Source organism: Pseudopipra pipra, chromosome 3 (genome assembly GCF_036250125.1).
Source record: "Pseudopipra pipra isolate bDixPip1 chromosome 3, bDixPip1.hap1, whole genome shotgun sequence".
Taxonomy (NCBI): Eukaryota; Metazoa; Chordata; class Aves; order Passeriformes; family Pipridae; genus Pseudopipra; species Pseudopipra pipra.
This window is the reverse complement of record NC_087551.1, coordinates 29387311-29409276: the sequence shown is the minus strand read 5'-3', so window position 1 is coordinate 29409276 and position 21966 is coordinate 29387311. Positions and strand designations below refer to the sequence as shown.

Here is a 21966-nt window from a genome sequence, read left to right as displayed (position 1 = left end):
GCAAAGGAAACAATTCATTATTCTGCAACACTGAGATTCAGGAGCACTTGGGGATGCTATAATTGCTTTCTGTGCTTTAGTAAGCAGGGGGAACATTTTTTAAAGAACCTAAGTAAAATAGTCTAAGCTGTTTGGGATACGAGCCTTACTATGGAAAATAATTTCATTGTCTTTGACAATGTGACCAGTGGCTTTTTTGTGAATTATCAAGTCTCCCAGACCTCCTTATCTTGCAGGATCTGGGACTTCACTTGAGCTGTGCCAGAGGTAACCTCTACATGTCTATGGCAGAGATTAAATATCTCACGAGTGCCAGAAGAAGGCACATTCACAGAATCACTAACTCATAATTCAATAAATCTGAGGTTGTTCTATACTAGTTTGGTTTTGCTGAGTTCTGTGGATTTTATTTCCAAAGAAGTACATCAGCAGTGGTAATGGGAAAACATACATATCTCTTCCACAGCAGAAAACAGAAGTAAAGGAGGCAGAAAAGGTAGGAAGGATGAATAGGTAGCAGCTTGAAACACACAGCACAAGAGAAAAGGACAAATTCTTATGCCCAATCCGCATTTCTGAAGTAAATTATTGATTATTATAACTGGTTACTGATCAAAGACTTTATTCCCCTTTGGGAGGTAGAGGCATGGACTTATTTAAAAATGAGGCCTGGGCTTTTTTGCAAAACCCTAGTAAGAAGTGAGTTAGTGGGAAAGCCATTTTACTTCTGGTATCACCTCCTTTTCCTTCACCTCCTCTGTGTTTGCTTTGACTTTGCAAACTGGGAGCTTGTAGAGATAGTTGAGATTTCAGAAGAATTTGTAACGGAAAGTTAGAACTCGTTTCGCTTAGGAAGACTGAAAAATGCCTTCTCCAAATGGTTAGATTTCTTTTTTTCCCTTCTGCAGTCAGAGGAAGTTGCAGACAGAGAGCTGTGTTATCTCTCTCTGCCAGGCCAGAGGGAGATAAACCTCACAAACTTGTACAGGGCCCCAGCAGCCAAGAGAAGGCAGGAAGGACAGGCAAGAGAAGACAAAAAGCCCTGGAGAGGGCAGGGCCTTGCCTTTTCTTCCTGGGACCCGGTGCTTCTGTAGCACTGTGAGGTATTTGTAAGTTTTTCGTGTTCTGGCCTTCTAAATAAACTTTTTGAATTCTTTCCACTGCCTTAACATTTCTGAGGATACCTGTGTATCTTACTTTACAGAGTTGTTTGCAGCAGGAACAGCCTATTTCTGTTTGTATTTGCAGTTTACAACATAGAGACAGAAAAAAACAGTTTTGATTGGGACACTTTAGGCTCTGCAGAGACATAAATAAAAGAATTTAAAAGACATTTTTATTCTTTTGTACATGCAACAGTGTTAGTTTATACACACAAAAATGGTCCTGTATCTGTTTGCTGCATCTTGCTATGGCTCAAAATGCTCTCAACTCTTCAAACTTATTAGCTGTTTGCTTACACAACACTGAAGCTATTACAAGCCTGGTCTTTGATTTCTGTGACTGCATGCATCTGGGCGAGATAAAAAGATAAAGACTAAAAAAAAGAACACATATAGTACAGCAAAGCACTGCCCATTTGTACCAGTGGAAGTCAAAGAGGAGAAAGATAATGTCATATACCTAGATCTCTTTCTCTCTCAGCTCCACAGAGGATCATCTTCCCCAGAAACTCTGCAGCAAGAGTAATGAGAGGGGCAGAGTGTAAGCATAGAGGACAATATAGTTTTTTCACAAAAAAAAAAATAACAGTCCTGCTGGGCCACCATACTAAGGCCTTCTCAGAAAGTCATTCAATTAATAATAAATGATGTCCATAAACCCAACGAATTTTCTACTTCAGATGTTCCCACTGATTTACATTTGGAACCTCAGTGATAGCTGGTGATCCTGGTAGGTTAAAAAATTGGCATATTTTGTGAGGAGCAGCAGTCATGCTCACAGTGCCTATGGGAAACATAGCTGTCATGGCAATAAAATGGTTAGTATACAGAGCAACAGAAGGGCACTCACTAATCTGTTTTTAATCCTTTAAGTAATTCCAGTTTATGGAGGTTAAAGGAATTGATAGCATGAGACACTAAAGATTTGTAGACATTCAGTTCCCTTTCTTTCTCTGGTTTTTATTCTTTTCTCTACTGATAAGATCTTGGCAAAAAGCAGGAGAAACAGGTTCACTGTAATCTCAGTAGGTCTGGTCATTTAGCGAGGCTACTACTCATTATGCAGGGAAATGACAAAGCATGACAGAAATTCAAAGACAGCCTTGACAATTCTGTCCAAGGAGAGCTAGTAGCAAAAGAATATATCCATTTATACATTGTGCCCAACTTGTTGTGACCCAAGGCCTGTGAGCATCACAAGGATCAATTTACCATATTTGCTAGTACAAACAAAGTAATTTTCCTTAGAAAAAAGTAGAAGCTCTTCACAAAGTGGATTAAATTACATCTTAAAGGTGGGTGGGGTGAGGAGGGTGCCATGCATATTTTACTGAGTTTTATCCTATTAAAATGGATTTATTTTCTAGGAAAATACACTTTAACCGCAGATATGAACATTTCCAGAAGTGTTCCAATACACAGAGAATTAATATATTTCACAAAGTCAAGGCCAGTCTCCAGACAACAACATTATTGAAATCCATTTGATAAGGAGGAGCTCAGGTCCACAGCTCTGGTAAGCTTAGGTATCTTTCAGCAGTGGGTTTGTATTATTCTTTTATTTAGGATTGAAAAGACATTCAGAGTTGGATTCATCTGGACATTTACAACTTAACTGCTGACTCCAAGGTGCCATTATGGTCCAAAGAAAGAAGCAAGCAGTTGTAGGACACAATTCACCTTGCCCAAAATAGAAATCTAAAACATGCCAAATAAACCACACTTGTTGCTTTTTCCCATGATCTCAAGGGATCTTGAGACAAGCACCAGAAAACAGACAATGCCATCACAAAATCATTAGCTGACCTGCTGGAAAGCAGCTCTGTAAAGAAGGACCTGGGATTCCTGATGGACAACAACCTGTCCATGAGACAGCAGTGTGCCCTTGTGGTTAAGAAGGTCAATGGGATCCTGCATCTGGAAGAGCAGTGTCAGCAGGTCGAGGGAGGTGATTCTATCTTTTTATTTAGCCCTGGTGAGGCCACTTCTGGGGTGCTGTGTCCGGTTCTGGGTTCCTCACTACAAGAGAGACATGGAGCTCCTGGAGCAGAGAGCTACAAAGATGATGAGGGGACTGGAGCAGCTCTCTTATGAGGACAGGCTGAAGGATCTGGGCCTGTTCAGCCTCAAGAAGAGATGACTGACAAGGGACCTCATCGATGTCTATAAGAATCTGAAGGGAGGGTGCCAAGAGGATGGATCCAGGCTCTTCTCGGTGGTGCTGAGCAATAGGACAATAAGCAATAGGCAGAAATTGATACACAGGAAGTTCTATCTGAATATGAGGAAGAACTTTACTGTGTGGCACTGCTAAGCACTGGAACAGATTGCCCAGAGAGGTTGTGGAGTCTCCCTCACTGGAGGTATTCAGGAACCACCTGGATGCAATCCTGTGCAATGTGCTCTAGGATGACCCTGCAGGGACCAGATGACCCACTGTGGTCCCTTCCAACCTTACCCATTCTAGGCTTCTGTGATCTAGAATGGGAACTGTGCTGAAAATAAGGAGAGCAGTTTGGTGAATGTGCGTGTACCTGGACAACAGGAGATCCAGGTTCAAATTTTTGTTTCAGATTCAGTGTAATTTTGGGTTTAAGTTTCTCAAAGACAAAAGGCACAGACCTTTGACTAATAGGAAGTGAGCATGTTACTTCCCTTTACTTCTTCCACATTTTCAAAAATAAGCTAAAAGGTCTAACTTTTGTCCTATAGCATTGATCAGAATGCCAACATTTGCAGTGAAGTTGAATTACTATTGACACTAAAAGTGCTTCTCGATGAAATGCACAAAAGTTCGTAGAGACAGGTAGGTTTTATCCACCAGTGAAATTAAACTGTCTCATGAGAGGAACATGAAAACTGTCTAACAATTCTCAGCTACACTCCAGAACAGTGCAGGACAAATTCTAATGAAGTGAACGTTTCAGCAGCCTAAATTTAACTCTCTGCTTGTGATTCTCCAGGCTCCTCAGTTTCTAGCTCAGTTCTTATAAAAATCCAGCCTTATAGCAAGTGATCAGTTGCCTTCCAGTTCCACCATATCCTTTAGTAGTCTTCAGAGGCCTTTCCTTTTTTCCGTACATACTCATAGAAATGTGTTTTGGGCATCCACCTCCTCCAATGTAGGGGTCCTCCACAGGCTGTGGGTGGATATCTGCTCCACCATGGACCTTCCTGGGCTGCAGTGGGACAGCCTGCCTCACCATGGCCTTAACCATGGCCACAGGGGAATATCTGCTCTTGTGCCCCAAGCACCTCTTTCCCCTCCTCCATTGGCCTTGGTGTCTGCAGGGCTGTTTCTCTCACGTATTTTCACTCCTCTCTTCTCTGGCCGCAATTAATTTTGAACAATATCTTTTTTTCCTTCCTTAATATGTTAGCACAGAGGCTGATTGGCTAAGCCTTGGCCAGAGGCAGGTCCATCTTAAAGCTGGGTGCTGTTGGCTCCATCGGGCATGGAGGAGGCTTCTCAGAGAAGCCACCCCTACAGACCCTCCCCTGCTAGCAGAACCGTGCCACACAAGTCCAGTACAGAATCATATATAGAATATGGAGACATGAATCAAGTAAGACCCTTTTGTTTCAGCAAACTAGGGAATGTATTTAGGGGCACAGCTTATGGTCTCGAATTCTGATAACTCTGGCTTATCAAGCAGGAGCCTCAGCCAGCATTTCAAACAGCAATTTTCAAATAATGTCAACAAATCACATTCATAAATAATTATCAGAGGATCAAGATCATAAGATTTGATTATTTAACAAGGAATTTACCCAAGAAAAGCCACACAGAAACAATGTTTACTTGCTCTTTCTCATCTCCAACTTTCTTTTTCTCCTTTCCCCATCTGTGAATTGGTCAAACAAGGAAAGACCCATAACACAGATATATAAACACAGTAGAAGGTTAATTTATTATGGATCAGGCTTTACTTGCACTAAACATAGCAGTGAGATTCAAACTCCCTAGTCATATACTGCTTCGATGAAAGGTATTTTAGTGGCAAAATAAAACAGTAAAGACAGTGCGACTGTCCTTCATTCTCTCTTGGGGATAGATAAGGTCTCTACTAATTTGTGCTCCCTCACTTGAGAGGGTTGGATAGAGTTCACAGGGGTGCAGTAAGTACGATCAGAGGCTTAGAAAGCATGGTTTATTGGAAACAGTGAGTGAGCTGAGCTCTGTCAAACTAGAGACAAGTAGACTGAGGAGAGACCTGCTAAAAGTCTGGCACGGAGAGAAAAAAAATTATTCTTTTTCAGTCACAGATAGAAGACAGGTAAAGATATCAGGCTGTAACAAGGGATAGCCTAATTAAACATTTTAAAAGAAAAGATAACAAACTGCTGAAATAAATAGGTTGTCAAGGGAAGTTTTGGAACATCCGCTGATCCTTGAACTATAGGTTGGTTAAACATCTGTCAAGAATCATTTAGGCAGACCTTCTCCTGCCCATGGAGACATATCATATTTCTGAATGGCAACTCTATACTTTGAGTCAGAAAATAAAAACAATTTCTAGTTTCTCATAGCTATTTTAAAAATTTTCTTACACCAGATAGCTGGGAAGGGTAGGGCTTGCTGTAAGAATTGGAAGTTTGGATAAAAAGAATGTGGCTACTCAAAGAAACTCTGTTCTTCTGTTCTTCAATCAGCTCTGTTTTAATAATCCTTTCCCTCATCCTATCTTGGCCATGGCAATGAGGAGCCCCTGGGAGCCAGACTGTGGAGATCCCAGAACCTCAGGTACTGTTCACACACGCATGCGCAGGCACCCAGTCAACCTACCAGAACAGATTTAATTGAAAAGCAGCTTTATTGCCATCTTCCTCAATTTATTCAGAAATGTGAATATAAACATATGGATGTTGGCCTAATTTTCATTTATACTAATAGCTTTGGTACTGCTTTCTTCCTAAAAGGAAACCTTAACAAGCTGGTAAAGAGAATTTTCTGGGGTTTAATATTGAGAAAGTGGGGGAAATTGGCAAAAATGCAAATAGGATGGAGACTATTGAGTACTTTGGTTGGATGTGTTTTTTCACACTTATGCCTTTCTACTGTTCTAGTGCTATAAGGAACTCAAGATGAGTATTAATTTAGTGTAATTGCACTTTACAACACTCCACACAAAGAGATCTTAAAGGAATCTCACTATAAATGAGAATCTTGCCAACTATAGCTAACCTGTGTGGCTTAATTGTAATGTGGTTACTCAGAAACATTTTAATCTTTTCAAAAATGCAGAGGAATTTACACCTAAAATAGGATTTTAAACTGTTCTTAGCAGTAAGGTATAAACAGTGTGGAATGAAGAGTCCCTATGCTGGAAGCTTCCATTTCCTGGGATTTGCAGCTGGGTTCGAGCATCTGTTTCTGAATCTTTTCCCTCTTCCATGTTCTGCCTTTAGGGAAGAAAGACAGTTCTAGCATTAGCTACTAAGGTTTGACTGAAATTGTTGCAACCTGTTCCCTGAGTGTGATCTGGGTCCATTCTAGTAGTTCTCACATTTGTGTTTGAAATCCCTCACTCAGAGGCCAAGTTGTAAAATTATTAATATCATAGAATCATAGAATCATGAAGACTGGAGCAGACCTCTAAGATCATCATGTCCAACTGTTAACCTAGCATGTCCCTAGGTGCCAAATCCACACATTTTTTAAATAGTCCAGGGATGGTGATTCAACCACTACCCTGGACAGCCTGTTCCAATGTTTGACAACCCTTTCAGAGAATAATTTTTTTCTAATATCCAATCTAAACCTCCCCTGGCACAACATGAGGCCATTTCTTCTTGTCCTGTCTCTAACCTGGGAGAAGAGTCTTATCCCTCTCCTGTCACTACATCATCCTCTCAGGTAGTTATAGAGAGTGATAAAATCTGCCCTGATCCTCCTTCTCTCCAGGGTAAACAAATCCAGATCCCTCAGCTGCTCCTGCACCTCATAGGACTTGTGCTCTACATTCCTTCATGAGCTTTGTTGCCCTTCTCTGGACACATTCCAACACCTCAATGTCTTTCTTTTAGTGAGGGACCCAAAACTGAACACAGTACTTGAGGTGCAGCCTCACCAGTGCTGAGTACAGGGAGACAATCACTGCCCTGGTCCTGCTGAACACGCTATTTCTGACACAGGCCATCTGGGCACACTGCTGGCTTATGTTCAGTTGCTGCTAACTAGCTGTGAAGGATCAGGCACAAGCATTATTTTGTCTCAAACATTCTGACTGTTGCAACAGGAAAGTTGTGATTGGAAGAGAAGGTCCTGTGGAGGTGGGGCAGTGCTGTGAACTCATAGACTTGCAAGTGTTTAGTTGACATAGCAAGTCACTCACCATTCCCCTTTGGATTATGAGGGCTTCATTCTGCTCCCTGCTCTTGTTTTCCAGCTCAGGAGGCAAAAAAGGCATTAAGTACCTGGGTCTTTTCCTCACCATTGCTCACTATGTTTCCCTCAACATTCAGATGGACATTCTCCTTAGCCTTCCTTTCTTTGCTGATATTTCTATCTTGATGGAAAAGGAGATAATTTACACACCAGCCTCCCACAAATGAAGAGTTCTTTGCTTGAAATATGAAAATTCTAATTTAGTTTGACTTTTTTTATATGTCGGTACATATCCAACAACTCAGATGACTTCTGGATTTCACCTTAGAGAAGAAAGCTAAGAAAACCAGAGCAGAGCATTTATTGGCTAGCCCTAAAGAAAGTTCATTCTCGGAAGTCAAAAGAAACTCTAATAATGCATCTGATTCTCAGTGATTCTTGAAAGTGTTTTACAATCTAAAAAGAATGGGGGGCATGTTCAAAGGCATAAACACAAATCAGGCACCAAGCTTCCATTAAGAGTCATCAAGGGTCTGATACCTGGCTACCATTTGTTCCTTTGAAAATCTCTTCTGCATCAATTACGCTTACTTCCACCTCAGAGCTGCAGCACACAGCCAGAATGGCATAAAATATCCCAAAGAAAATGAGCACCAGTCTGAGTGGAGAACAGGAGAGCAAAGAGTGATCTACAGAGCTCACACAGCCAGAAAGTGCCTAGCTGACTAGGGTGCAGCCTGGGAACCAGCAGTGTATAAATGGGCAGGAGAAAGCAAGGTGCAGAAATGGAATGAAGGTAATGAAGAGAAAACTGAACCAGAAAGACTTTTGAGCCGAAAATGAATAGTGAGTGCCTAATGAGTGACAGTGAGGAAAAGAAAAGAAATGCCGGCAGTGGGAAGAATGGATAGATCATTACAAATGGCTGCAAACATAGCCCTTGCTGGAAAAGGGGTGCAGCCAGGACTTGCTTGTGGGCACGCACCATGACAACTGGGTGTTGGACCCAAGCTATGAAAACATGACCAGAAGCAATGACCCTGATCACTACCCTATTACCCCTCCCAGCAAGGGAATGAGGACAGCTGGCTATCTGTACTGTGAGGTCCAGCTGCTGGAGGCAGAGCACAGCGCTGGGTGAGGACATGCTCCCCCATGAGAAGCACCCTTTCTGCTGAGCAAGGAAATGCTGCTCCATGTAAAACATTCTTCCTAAGTTCAACCTCCCAACACTGTACTTTGTATCTTGACACCGAAACGATCCCTTTCTTTTTCCATTCTTTTAATTTATTCAAGTGTCTTTTTTATTGTTTTTCAACAGCAGCACTGAAGATACAGTAATTGGATATTTTTTATTCCACAAAGATTCTGACACGTTTTCCCTTGGTGCCAGAGCAAACTCTGTTAAGTGTGAAGGCCCCAGAAGGCTGATGTCTTATGTTTACCTTAAAAAGTAAAATTGCATGTAGAAAGACTGAGAAGAAAAAAATGAGGGTTCAGAAGAAGAGAGAAAGGAGAATGAAAAAGAGGAAGACTGGCAAGATAAGAACAGAGAGAGAGGGAGGCTGAGCTCATCACTGTGAATTTTCAGTCTGGTGTTTTCCTTGCACCTCCATGTACACAGCATTTAAATCACCTGCTATTATTTGGCAATTCCCAAACCATTTTATACTTAGTGAATTCTGAGAGAAAAAAATGCATTTTCCAGAGATGTCTGTCCCAGGGATTCTGTAGAAAGTCAAAAAGGGCATTTCCTCAAAATGCTGAGGCTGCAAGAATCAAATCAAACAACAAAAGTTTATTGCAGAGAAAGAGGAACACATAAAGTGGATCTTTTATAAGTAGAGGACTTCTATTATTTAAAGAGGTTTTTTCCAAAGGAAAAGGCTGACATATCAGTGGCCTTTTTAGCTAGGCATCCATATGCAGAGTACAGCCCCCAAAGCAATTTATTTTCCATAACACTAACGTAAAACTGTAATAATTCAGTTAATCAATTGAATTAAACAACAAATCTCTCTGAACTAAAGGCTGGAAAATTTTTTTTTATTTTTCTTTTTTGATGATACTTTCAATATAATGATGCCTTAATTGTGTAGCAATAACACATGCCTGTCATAGCAATCCAGCTGTGATCAGAATCCAGTACAGAGAATGAGGCAGCCTCTGTATTTAGCCTAAGTCTGAATATATGAAAATAGAGGAAAGATAATCTCCCGTTATGCATGTATAATATCTTTTCCTATATGTATTGTGCCTACACGCAGAGAACTTTTATTATTTCGCTTTCTTTGTATTTTTCCCATGAGAACTGCATCCTCAACCATGCTATGGGATAATCATACCTAACAGAGAAAGTAGATCTAAATCAAGGCAGAATGGTGATACATTTCAACTGAGATTTGGGGGGAAAAATGAAATCTAAGGGATGACATTCAATACATTTGTTACAGGATTCAGAAATGTGTCATTGAGATAATAGATAAGGGCTGCTGAGTAGCAGGAAGGCTGAATCAAAAAGCAGGCAGCACTCATGCCATTAGTGCTCAGGCTGTGAGAAAAGAGACGAGCAGTGACCAATTCAAAACTTCTTATAGGCATAGTATAGCAAGTGGTTCTGTAAGCAAGGCCTCAGAATGAAGCCACCACTCTAAAGTACATATAAAGTTATTTTGCAATGCAGACCAAAAAAAAAAATAGAAATTAATGTCTGACAAGATGAGTCATTCCTATACTGCAGTGGAACAAAGTCTTCAGTGAGCACTTTTTATTGTGTCCTTTCGGAGAAGCAGTTGAATTCCACTCAGTTCTCTTTTCTTTCACAAAAGACGGGATTATGAGAGACCAGAGAATTCAATAATGTAGGCTGGATAAAGAAAGGTTGAGGGCCACACCCTATCCAGTATAATATCTGGAGTGAATTGCTGAACTACCAGTCATAAAAGGGCATCTAAAAGGACTTTCCAAGCTGCATGAGAGTTTTGAGGTGATAATGCAGCTGGTTACTACAGTAGGATCCTGTATGACTCCCCTAAAAATTAAAAACAATATTATAAAATCTTAAAATATTGTAACTGAAGTGTTCAAATCTACAATTCTTCATATTCTGTGTAACAAGGGCTGAGTATCTAATGGAAAAGTAGCAGTATGATTCTGCGATATTTTCAGAGAAGCATTCATTCACTATTAAGCCACCTATTTAGTCAGATGGACTAAAATGCACTTGTATTTTCTTCTAGCACTGAGTAAAACATAGAGCATGTCTCAACATTTAAAACAAACCTACGGGATGCTACAGATTTTCTGGGGGTCTTATATCTGAAGTACTTGAAACCACCGACTTCACACTTTTTTTTATACAAACCCATATATAATCTCCTTTCTTATTGAAAATCATCAAATCAAAGCTTGTGAAAACAGATGGCAAAACTAAGTGAACTACTCAAAGCATCAGCTCTGTGCTAGACAGAATAAAATCTCTTTTCATCTTTGTAGGTGTTGTTGAAATCTTTAAATAAATAATTAGTACAGATTCTCCTCTCTCTTCCTCTCTCTATGTTTAAGATTTCAGGGAAGTGCAAGCATTTTTTTCATTGTTTCTAAATAGACATTTGCACACAATCATTACGGATTTGAAGTAACTGTTTATGCAAGGCAGAGGTCCAGCAGTATTTTAGAAGTAGTAGTTGCAAATAAAATCCACTGCAATACAGCAGTGCAACCTTCTGAGGTTATGGTTCCAAGCATAAAAGCATTTCGGAAGCTAGTATTACATTATAAATCATTTATATGGGTACTTCTAATAATATGAAGAGTGGAACACAAGAAAGAGGGACATATTTCAGAAAGACTCTAATCTGGTTTTACATTAGAGTTACAAGAATAGAAAGCGAATAACCATCTATCTCAAACCCAGAAATGGTAGCACATTGTTTACCATGCTAGGAGAAGTGTGACATGAACTTTGTTGTTCAAGGCTTGCTTTATTTATTTATTTGGTTCTTTATTTATTGTAGCAAAGTTAATAGATGCCTAAAAATGTTAATAATTTTAAGTAAAGCTACATCTGAAAAGGTCTGGGAATCTGCTTGAGATATGCCACACAAGAGAGGCTAATGATATACTTAACTAAGATCTCTTTTTCACTCCTCCATGTGCCTCAACATTTTTTTAGTACCAATTAAACCATGTAATTTTCTGGGAATTAGCTGCATCCCTCAGGTTCCTCAGAAGTTGTTCATAGGTAGCCTTCAACTACCCCAGAAATAAGAGTGACACAATGACTGGTGGGTTTTCAAACGTATACAAACAGCTATTTCCCCAGACTGGCTCTGATGGTTGATACAGTTCCTCCATCACACAAAGTGAACTGGTCAGGGCTGGAAGGGATCCCATTTCCTTAACTGAAGCTGGCAGCCATCACTGAAATCACCCTTGACATAAGCCCCTTGGTTCTCTTGGAAGAGAGTGGAACCAGCTGAGGATACACGCGGAAAAGGTTCCTCCATACATATAAATCCCGGACCCAGAATTCACCTGCACTTGTCTGATAGCTTCTTAAGAAGGACTCCTTCTGCCCAATGTTAAGTTTCTCCTTTCCCCTCCAGAGGCTTCAATAGACTGAGACACTACGGTGAGCCTAATCATCCAACAAAACTTGATGTTTGCCTTTTAAAAAGGCAAACTCAGGTGGAATCCATCCTTTATGTAAACTCCATCTTGGCTGCTTGCCCAGACACCTTATTCTAATTATCCGGGAGTATGAAAACAATAGATTGTCTCCATCACTAAATCTGTTTCATCAGCAAACGCTTCTCTTAGCTGTGAGTGACTGCAGTTCTCTTTGCTGTGAGGACTCATCATATGAGAGACATTTCATATGTCAACATGACAGCAACCCCATAGTTAAGCTGATGAGACCTGACAGCACCCCAGCACTCAATAGAAGGTGGAATTTGGTGCACTTTTACAGCAGAGAAATAACCTTGAGAGGCTGGTTTGACACTGGCATCCTAGGGAGAAAACAGCTGACTCAGAATATCTCTCTCATCTAAAGCCTTAAATAAGTAAGTCTCAAATATCCATGCTATTGACTGAGACATAGACCATCTCTGTATCTCATTTCTCATGTATTGTGAAGGGATGTGAAATCAAGGTCAAGTCAGATTTAAACCTAAGCTACATCTACAGCATCTTAAACTCCACTGCCATTTTCAGTTACTCATCTGAAAGATTTCAGATCCCACCTAGAGTTCCTGGAATCCAGATAAGAGAGGGAGACAGTTAATCAACTCATTATGCTTAACAAGAATGGGATTGAGAGATTTAAGGTGCCCAGTGGCTTCATGGGTATTGCTGTGTGCCAAGTCCCTGACATTATCATTGCTTGTCTTGACTTCACCTTTGCCTGAATATGCAAGTGTGTTATTTGGGACAGGTTTGGGATATGATGCAGCTAACATATTGGATACTCCATTAAAATGTCCAGTTTCATCAGTTATTTCAGACATTCCCAAACATTTGATTTGGGCTTACAATTCAGACACCTTTACGACATCTGTTGCTGGACATCTGAATACCTCTTCCCCCTGCCTCCCACACACACTCACTGGAGACAGACAACAGTATTTGAAGTAAGCAAACAAGGAGAGTGGTCAGTGGTGCAGAACCTCAGCTGGGAGAGGAAGGGCATTCTAAAATAGCAGCACTGTCCAGAGCTGTATTTTTATACACTCTGGTGTGAGACACTGACCCAGATTCAATCATTCTGTCAGTCTGGTCTCAGAGGACAACATTTCTTTTTCCCATCTACACTCTGCACCTCCTCTAGTCTGACTATAGCCTCCTTCAGCATGAATAAGCAGAACCATGCAAGGCACTGTGCACATGTTTCTAGCAGAGATGCGATGGACTAATGCTTTCTGATATTTAATGAAAATATTTCTCCTGGTAGGTAGTTGGTGTTTCGCAGTGGTATCACACCTGTATGATCATGATTGACATGATATGATAGCACTCTGTATAGTTGTGATGTATTTAGCCTGTGATTCACTAGCATATGAAATAATTTTTGTTCCCTGTCCCTTTTGTGGAATAAAATCTGACCTATTTGTATAAATTTGTTTTCTTTTTTCTGTGCTGTAGATAAGCCTGCACCTTATTAAGTGAAGTGAAGTTCCATTTCCACTACTTCAGCCTGACAGCTCTTCCTCATGCTGAAGTCTGGGGACAGAGGGGCTGGAGAGCAGCCAGGCAGAAAGGGACCTGGGAGTTTGGATTGACAGGAAGCTGAACATGAGCCAGCAGTGTGCCCAGGTGGCCAAGAAGGCCAATGGCATCCTGACCTGCATCAGGAACAGTGTGGCCAACAGGTCTAGGGAAGGGATTCTTCCCCTGTACTCAGCACTGGTGAGGCCACACCTTGAATACTGTGTCCAGTTCTGGGCCCCTCAGTTCAGGAAGGATATTGAGGTGCTGGAGCAGGTCCAGAGAAGAGCAACAAGGCTGATGAAGGGACTGGAACACAAGTCCTATGAGGAGAGGCTGAGGGAGCTGGGGTTGTTTAGCCTGGAGAAGAGGAGGCTCAGGGGAGACCTCATCACTCTTTACAACTCCCTGAAAGGAGGGTGTAGCCAGGTAGGTGTCAGTCTCTTCTCCCTGGCAACCATCAGTAGGACAAGAGAGCACAGTCTCAAGCTCTGCCAGAGGAAGTTTAGGTTGGATATTAGGAATAATTTTTTTACAGAGAGAGTAATCAGACATTGGAATGGTCTGCCCAGGGAAGTGGTGGATTCTCCGTCTCTGGAGGTTTTTAAGATGAGACTGGATGTGGCACTTAGTGCCATGGTCTGGTAACCATGGCAGTGTTGGATCAAGTTGATGACCTCGGAGGTCTTTTCCAACCCAGTTGATTCTATGATTCTATGATTCTAATTATCCAAATATAGTTAGCCAAAACCAGCTTTTGGGATGACAGTCTTTAAGACTCATACCAAGACAGACAGGTCTCTGCTGAGCTTTCTACTAACTTCCCTCCACCTTGATGGCTCTCTTTTATGAATCTCATTCTGTTGTCTCCATTTTGAGCAGTTCTTATGAAGCTCAATCTTTGTACTGAATTCTTCTGTTTACTTGTGACTCCTTAAGAAATGCTTTAATTTGATACAGATGAATTAGTTCAACAATATTTTCTTTCTTTGTTTAGAAAACCAATTACTTTCAGAAAAATGAAACTAGGTTCATATACCACAATCTGCTTTTTCCAAACCTATACCATATTTTCTCCCATTTCCATGTTATAGTAATATTTAATCATTTTTCCATTTAAAAGTTATTCTTACAGTATTTCCTGCTATTGAGCTCAGATTAACAGTCTACCAATCCCTGGGTCACTTTTATTCTTTTTCCTAAATTCATGCACTGAATTTCCATTCACCACTCTCCAAGAATGTAGTGCTCTCTGAAGATGATGGTTAACTGCAGTCTTACTTTTAAATCTTTCAGAAGTCAAAAGGAAATTACCCAATGTCTTCCAACGTGAGCTCCTGAAAATATTCAAAGCATTCTGTTGTGTGGGCTTATTTCTATCAGTCCCACTACTTTCCCCATTTTACATCATACCTTGAGCATGCAGTGTTGTTTTACTTTCATCACATATCTGCAAGCACCATTTGCAGGAAACCCAAGGCGATGTGTGGACTGAATGTTAATATCCATCCAGGTCCAGACAATAATGGTCCTGGAATGATACCTGCTGATACATCTCTTCTTTAATTTCACAGAGATGTCAGCTGCACACAGATAATTTCAAACCATTCATAGAGTAGACATTGCTCATGCAAAAACTTTGGAGGTTCCTGTCTTACAATGGTGATGCCCCAAAAAAGCAATGATTTTGTTAGGAACTTCACATGTAATATGGCAAAGCCGCTTCTGAGATATTTAATTTTCTTTTTCTGGAAAGCCTGAGCACTACTTTGTCCCACTGTGACTTTACAGGAGTTGATGAATATAAAGACTAATCGTTCAAATATTTCTTGATATATTTTGCAGGGGATTTATCAGATACCCATGCACTTCAACATTCCCCCGTGTTAGAGAAGTAAATACAGAGACTACGCTTTTAGAAATTTTGACAAAAATTAACTGAGTCTCATGCCTTTTAGAGTTGATTTGCAATTGGGGATTTTTTTCCCCTGTATTTAATTTTATGCTTTTTTTCCATTCCATACAGGTCCATCAGTTCCTATTTCTTTTCGATATTATGGGTTCTCTTTGCCCAGTTGCCATCTCTGGCCCCCACTGTATCCTTCAATAAATCTGAATGACCACATTTCAGGTCACTGTGACCTAATTCCAAGTGGATGGAGCAGACTTTTAGCTGAGACATCCTCTACAAGATTGGGAAACTTCTTCCCTTCCCTGCCTCTCCCAAGATGCCTGCCTTAACTGCTAAACTATTGCTAATGTTCCCAGTGGTGTCTTCATTGCAATAAACAGGCTGAGCAAAGAAAGAAGTAAGATTCATATGGTCTGAAAAGCATCAGTTGACCTTTGCTGAACTATCCGTGTTATTTATTATTACCCAGGTAGCTCGTTACTGCAAGAACTCTGGCTATCTCAACAATTCCCCTGAATATGTTCAAATTCATGGTTCCCCCAAAGACTGGGAAAGTAGTATATAAGTCTGAAAGGAAAACACTTCTTATCTTTAACTTTCCAGCTAATTATTTTTCCTGAAAACACGAAAGGTTGAAGTTCCTATGCCTTCAAGGTCTTGTCAATGTATGCAAGCTATGAAAAGACAGTTCTATACTAATATCAGTATAACTGTCTTTATAAACACTTGGCTGATATGATAATTCCTTCCTTCCTTCCTTCCTCCCTCCCTCCCTCCCTCCCTCCCCCCCCTCCTTCCTCTCTTCCTTCCTCCTTTCCTTCCTCCCTTCCTTCCCTCCCTGCCTTCCCTCATTCCTTCCGTCCTTCCTTCCTTCCCTCCCTCCCTCCCTGGAAGTGTTGCAAACTAAAGCAAGAAAAGGAGATGGGAAAATATACAATATAAACAATATATGCAATATATACAAAATATATTTTTTTCTGGAGAAAAAAACATCTGTAAGCATAGCCATCTTATTTACAAAATTTACGTAGTGTCACTCACACTGGAATGACAGTCTAAGCCAAACTGTAAATTCCTTTATTTACTTTCAGGAATTTGTATTGCCTGCTGTATGTATGCTTTTAGCTTCTTCCTACACCTACTTGTTCTTTCTGAGCTTGGGACATAGCCCTACCAAAGCAGTAGGAAAACGAGAGGCACCTGACATAGCCCCCACCCTTAGGCAGGGCTATTTTGAGGGAAAACAGATTTTATTCATGAGACTTTCTTTATTTATGAAGTAGATATGTGCAAAATAAGATCAGTTGGAGGAGATGGCTGGAGTAAAATGTGAGTGCCCTCTCTTAACCACTCACTCAGCATTGCTGTGGGGCCTTCAAACAACAGCTTGCATACTTCAGCCAAGATGGTTTGAGAGCTGCCTCAGAAATCAAAGGAACACTTCAGTTAAACACATGCAGGAGCTTCCTCTTGCATGAGGGCAATCAAGGTCTCACTGACTGCTTTGCCCAGGATGTTCTGGCAACATTTGAATTCCCTTCAATCAAGAGGAAAATGTGGCCATTAACATGCCATGTTAGCCTCACAGGACTTACCTTCAACTAGAAATCAGGTGAGCTGTTCACTTGGATGAATGAGTAAACCACATTTAGACAGAGGCAAGGAAATCCTGCAATAATGTCCACGTGCACCATCAGTAATTAAGAAATGCTGCAAACCATAACCAAAGAGGTGCTAACTAAGTCCCTGACTTTGTCAGTTTCTTGAAAGCTAAAGGACCTCACGTGCATTCATATGACTTTATTGATTCTGATGGTTTCAAAAGGATGCTACAAGAGAACAGTTTGGTTTGGTATCCACTATGTAAAAACACACTCTTACATGTCACGTATGTTTAAACCTCTTTACAAAGTGATACTGAAAATTCCTTTTTCAGTTACAGAAATATGCTTTTTTTCTGCTTTTACAGGAGTGATTTGCCCAAAGTCATATAGGCAGCTAGCAAAGGGCATGGGGTTATACCCACAGCTCCTGACTCAGAGCATAGCACCTCGCTGTATAAAACCTTTGGCCTCTTTTCTTTTGTGAACATGCCTGTAGTTAATGAAATTACCTGCTCTTCATTTGCCAACAACACGCTGAACTCCAGGAAGGAAAGCAGGAGGGATCAGCTTGTGTTTCAACTCTGAAATTTCAAAAGGTAAAATTTGTATACTGGGATTTGTGCATATTTGAAATCTGTTATGCAAACAGTATTAACTTTCATAAATTTTAATTCTAAAATTTTATACCACATACTGTCTTTTTGGGATGTATTTGAATCTGTTTGATCTAAAAATATCCTTAATCTGTGAGGATAATACCGCGTGCCAGAAACGTAATGGTAAATAAACCTGTAGAAGTTATTTTCATGATATATTTTTCTTTGCTTTCAAAGACATTTGGAGCTTGAAACGTTTTTGACTTTGGCCCCAGAATGATGTTACATCAGTCCAGCTTGTGACGTCAGTTTCTAATTGACTGTGACAAAATTTTTTGCCACCAGTGGACTAAAACATGACTTGTAATGTTCCACTATTTTCTCCACTTTCTGTTCATTGGTTCCAAAACAATTAGAAAAAATTCATTGATCCTGTAAGAATGGTATTTTCATAATGGATGAGTAATCCTGTTAGATTATACCATATTAAACTAGATCATAATGTATTAAAAACCAAATACATATGAAAAGAATTTAATCAAAAAATTCTTCTTCAATGAAAATTCTCCTCTCTTTCAACCAGATCTTTTAATGAGCTTTGTCTTTTCTTGAATTTATATTTCATGAAACATTATAGTCAGAAATCAGATCACCAGCTCTTCCAAATGAAACACAAGGGTTTACATTTTCAGAAAACTTGTATTTCATAGGATAATTAACCAGCATATAATAAAAATGTACAAAGCTTTCAGATGTTTAAGTGGGAGGCAACACCAAAAGGAAAGGATTTGTTTCTTCAGTTGGCTTTGAAAATTGGAATATATCTTTATGTTTCTTATTGTAACAGACAGTAAAGTAGGAGAGGGTTTTTTTCTCAGCATAGAAATCTCTGACTAGTAATACTAACTAAAATACAGCCGGTATGCCTCCTTTCACCCTAAAACATCACCACCACCAACAACAAAACCAAAAAAGGAAAAAAAAATAATGAAAATCACATGACTGAAAGATTTTGTCTTATGTTGTATGAACTATGACAGAAAAGTCGCGTGGTTTTGCTACAAATAGGGGGATAAAATTCTATTAAGCGTTCAATAACTTCTCTTGGAGGACAGATCTTCAACTAACTCTCTGGGCTCCTTATGTGCATGCTAGGTCCTCTGCCCTTTTCCACATGGCTTCAATGACGGAGTTAAATTTAATGTCTCTTGTCTCCTTTCTTTGCAAGTTTTTCAAAGCTAATGCCTATCACTTCTCCTTTCTAGACTCCTCACAAGTTGCAACGTCTTGACTGTGCATGTAAATGAACCCAGCAATAACACTCTGCCAATAGTTACGTTGAAATAACTACAAATGGCTATAACCTCAGCCATTTAAGAAATTGTATCCCTGTCTCCTCCACCACTTCAATACCTGCAGCAGTCACAGCACAGCACCTGGCTAGTGCTAGCAAGCTCAAGAGAAGATAATAAACCACTTGGTTCACACATATTGCCCAAGCACCTCCCTGGGAATAAGATCTGGTCTGTGATCTGCCAGCTGGCTTATATTTTGTGTCTTTTAAAACCTAAAAAGATCAGGTCTTTTTAGGTACCTGGCCCTGCACAATTTGCATTACTGAAGATTTTAAAAACAGATCTTCTATAGCTGCAATTTCTAACCAATCATCAAGAAGTATGTACAGTGACGTACAAACTAGCTTTCTGACAAAGTTAGACTCTAATAACTGAATGAATATAAATGCTGCCATTAAGCCTAGGAGACAGGCTTCTTCAGAAATGTGAACATATCTCAAGCTCAAACATAATTTATTTTGTAATTTATAAAAGTTTTATTTTCAGTTTTTTACTGCTTGTATTTTACTTGCTTTTCTTTCATCTCTGAGTTGTGATATGTGTATATGTGAAGCAGCTTAAAGCCACCAGATGAGGCTTTCTGAAGGGCACATTAAATTTTCCTGGGATCAGGTAGTAGACTCAGAAATGTTCTCTCTAAAATCAGCTCTGCAGTTCCAGAAAGGCTGTGTGAGTGTGTGAGCTTGAAAATATATAACACTGTAGGGAGGAAATCTGCATAAGAAACTGAGGAGTATTCTCTGAAAGAAAGTTCCATGCCCCAGTTACCCCATCGTCAGCAGTATGGATTGCCAAAGCACGTCAGTGTGCTATATGGAGTCTGTACTTACACTTCACACATTAGCAGAGGCACTGAAACTCACTTCTGCTTAAGTACCTGTGGTGTTTGTGGGACAAACCATAATCTACTTCTCACTTTGACTGTCTCTGAGACTTCTCTGACAGCTCTGAAAACAGATCTCATTCCTGGCATATTAGCAGAGCCAAAAGCAACAGTGAGATCTCACCATTACCTACAGCTGATTTCCTAGCAAAAGCAATCGTTAAACACAATTCAACTTGGACTTTCAGTCTTCTGGGAAAATGACTTGTTCTTATGTCTAGCAGTAACAAGTGCATGGTTCATAGGCACACAAGAAAAATATGAGCACTGAAAAATGTTCTATCATGTGCTAACAAGTCCTACACCTTACTGTCTAGTGTTCAATTACTGCTGTGTTCCTTGAGAGCATCCCTGTTGTCTCTCAGCATTCATTTTGTCAAGCTAGTAAACACCCTCCTTTCTAGTTTCCTCTCATAAGTTACGTTTGTGATTACTCCAGTCCTCCTTTCTCTGTGGCTGTTCTTACTTCCATGCCTCATGCTTTTACCTGACTGACTGTGCCTGTACACAGGCATACATCTATATGTAGCCTCCTAGCTGCCTTGAAAAATGGATGAAAACATTTGCTGACATTTGCTTTTTCCATACTCATATCATATTGATTCTTGACAGAAATTCTAAAAATTAGCATCTATATACAAGCACATTTCTCATTTCCAAAGGATGGTCCTGAGTTTGCAGGAGAATTTCCCATTTCCTCCTTGCACTTTGCATTATTTGCTTATTTCAATTATTTCAGACCTGTTGGTAGGGGTTTTTTAATTCTGTCAAAGTCCAGCCTTTTTTTCTTCTGCTGTTGCTGTTTAACCTTGTATTATCTGCTCATATTATTAGTATACAAGACTATTACAAAGCTACTAATTAATTGGTGGTCACAAGATCAGTTCCAAGGGAATCTCACTACTCACTGCCTCCAGATGAATGCCTCCTCATCCAGCATAGCCTATTTTAACAGCAGAACATTGATTTAAATATGCATTTGTAATGGCATGGTATCTTCCCACAGTCAAGTCTTTGGTGTGGTTACAGTAATTAAGACCTCTCAGATACCAAGTACCTCTATAGCCTACAGCAAATCATCCACCACTTTCAGAGCACAGTGAAATACATGAGCTGTGAAGCATCTCTCAGAAATACACCATTAATCAGTCTGTACCTGTAAGCATGGTAATATCCGTAATAGTTTGTACTTGCACACAAGCAAGGCTGTGTCTGATGCAGCTTCCCCTCACCAGGCCTGATCCTGACCCCCACCCATGGGCTGACATCTCAGCCTGTCCTTGGTTGGCTCCCATCTCCAAGGAGGTGCCTGATACCCAGGACTGCCCCTGTTTCCCCCAGCTGCTCAGAATTCCTAACTGGAGACCTGGGATAGACTCTGGATGGTGAGGTCCTGCCCTATCACCTCAGGGAACCACCACATCTCCTGTCATCAGGGAATCACTGGTCCTCACAGTGCCCTAGCAACTACTAAAGTTGAGATGCACCTCTTTGGTGTCAACTGCTTTGCCTGTTTCTGTTTCAACATGTGTTGTGTTTGTCCATACATGTTTTCCATGGGTCTGATATTACATAATCATTTTTATTGCCCACAGTTCTGCATACCACCTAAGCCAGAGTTATGAATGGAACCATCTACATGCTACATTTCATGTCAGCTGGTGTTTGGAAGTGAAAAATTGTATTTTGTTGGAATTAATTCTTTTACTCATTGTATCTGTTCTATATCCATATAAATAAGAATATACTACCAGTTTTTCCCATTATCTTTTAGAAATACCATGAGCTATTTTGTTTAAAGTTTTATAGTAAGAGAACAGTGAAATCTAAGCAGGGAAGAAATCAGTCATTTAAAAAACAATAAACTGAAGTGTGCATTTAGGTCTGGATGCAAATCAGGTAAAATATCACCATGGTT

At 40.1% G+C, this 21966-nt stretch overlaps 1 long non-coding RNA gene across 2 annotated transcripts; it reads right to left on the bottom strand.

Moving 5' to 3' along the window:
* Positions 1–6064: 6064 nt before the first annotated feature.
* LOC135412497 (uncharacterized) lies at positions 6065–21454 on the bottom strand. Of its 2 annotated transcripts, none has more exons than XR_010429693.1 (3): positions 21205–21454; positions 17724–17795; positions 6065–6566 (listed from the first exon to the last, which is right to left on the bottom strand). It is a non-coding gene; the product is annotated as an uncharacterized LOC135412497 (long non-coding RNA). The 2 variants fall into 2 exon arrangements; XR_010429692.1 differs by lacking the exon at positions 6065–6566 and adding an exon at positions 16879–17147.
* Positions 21455–21966: the final 512 nt, after the last annotated feature.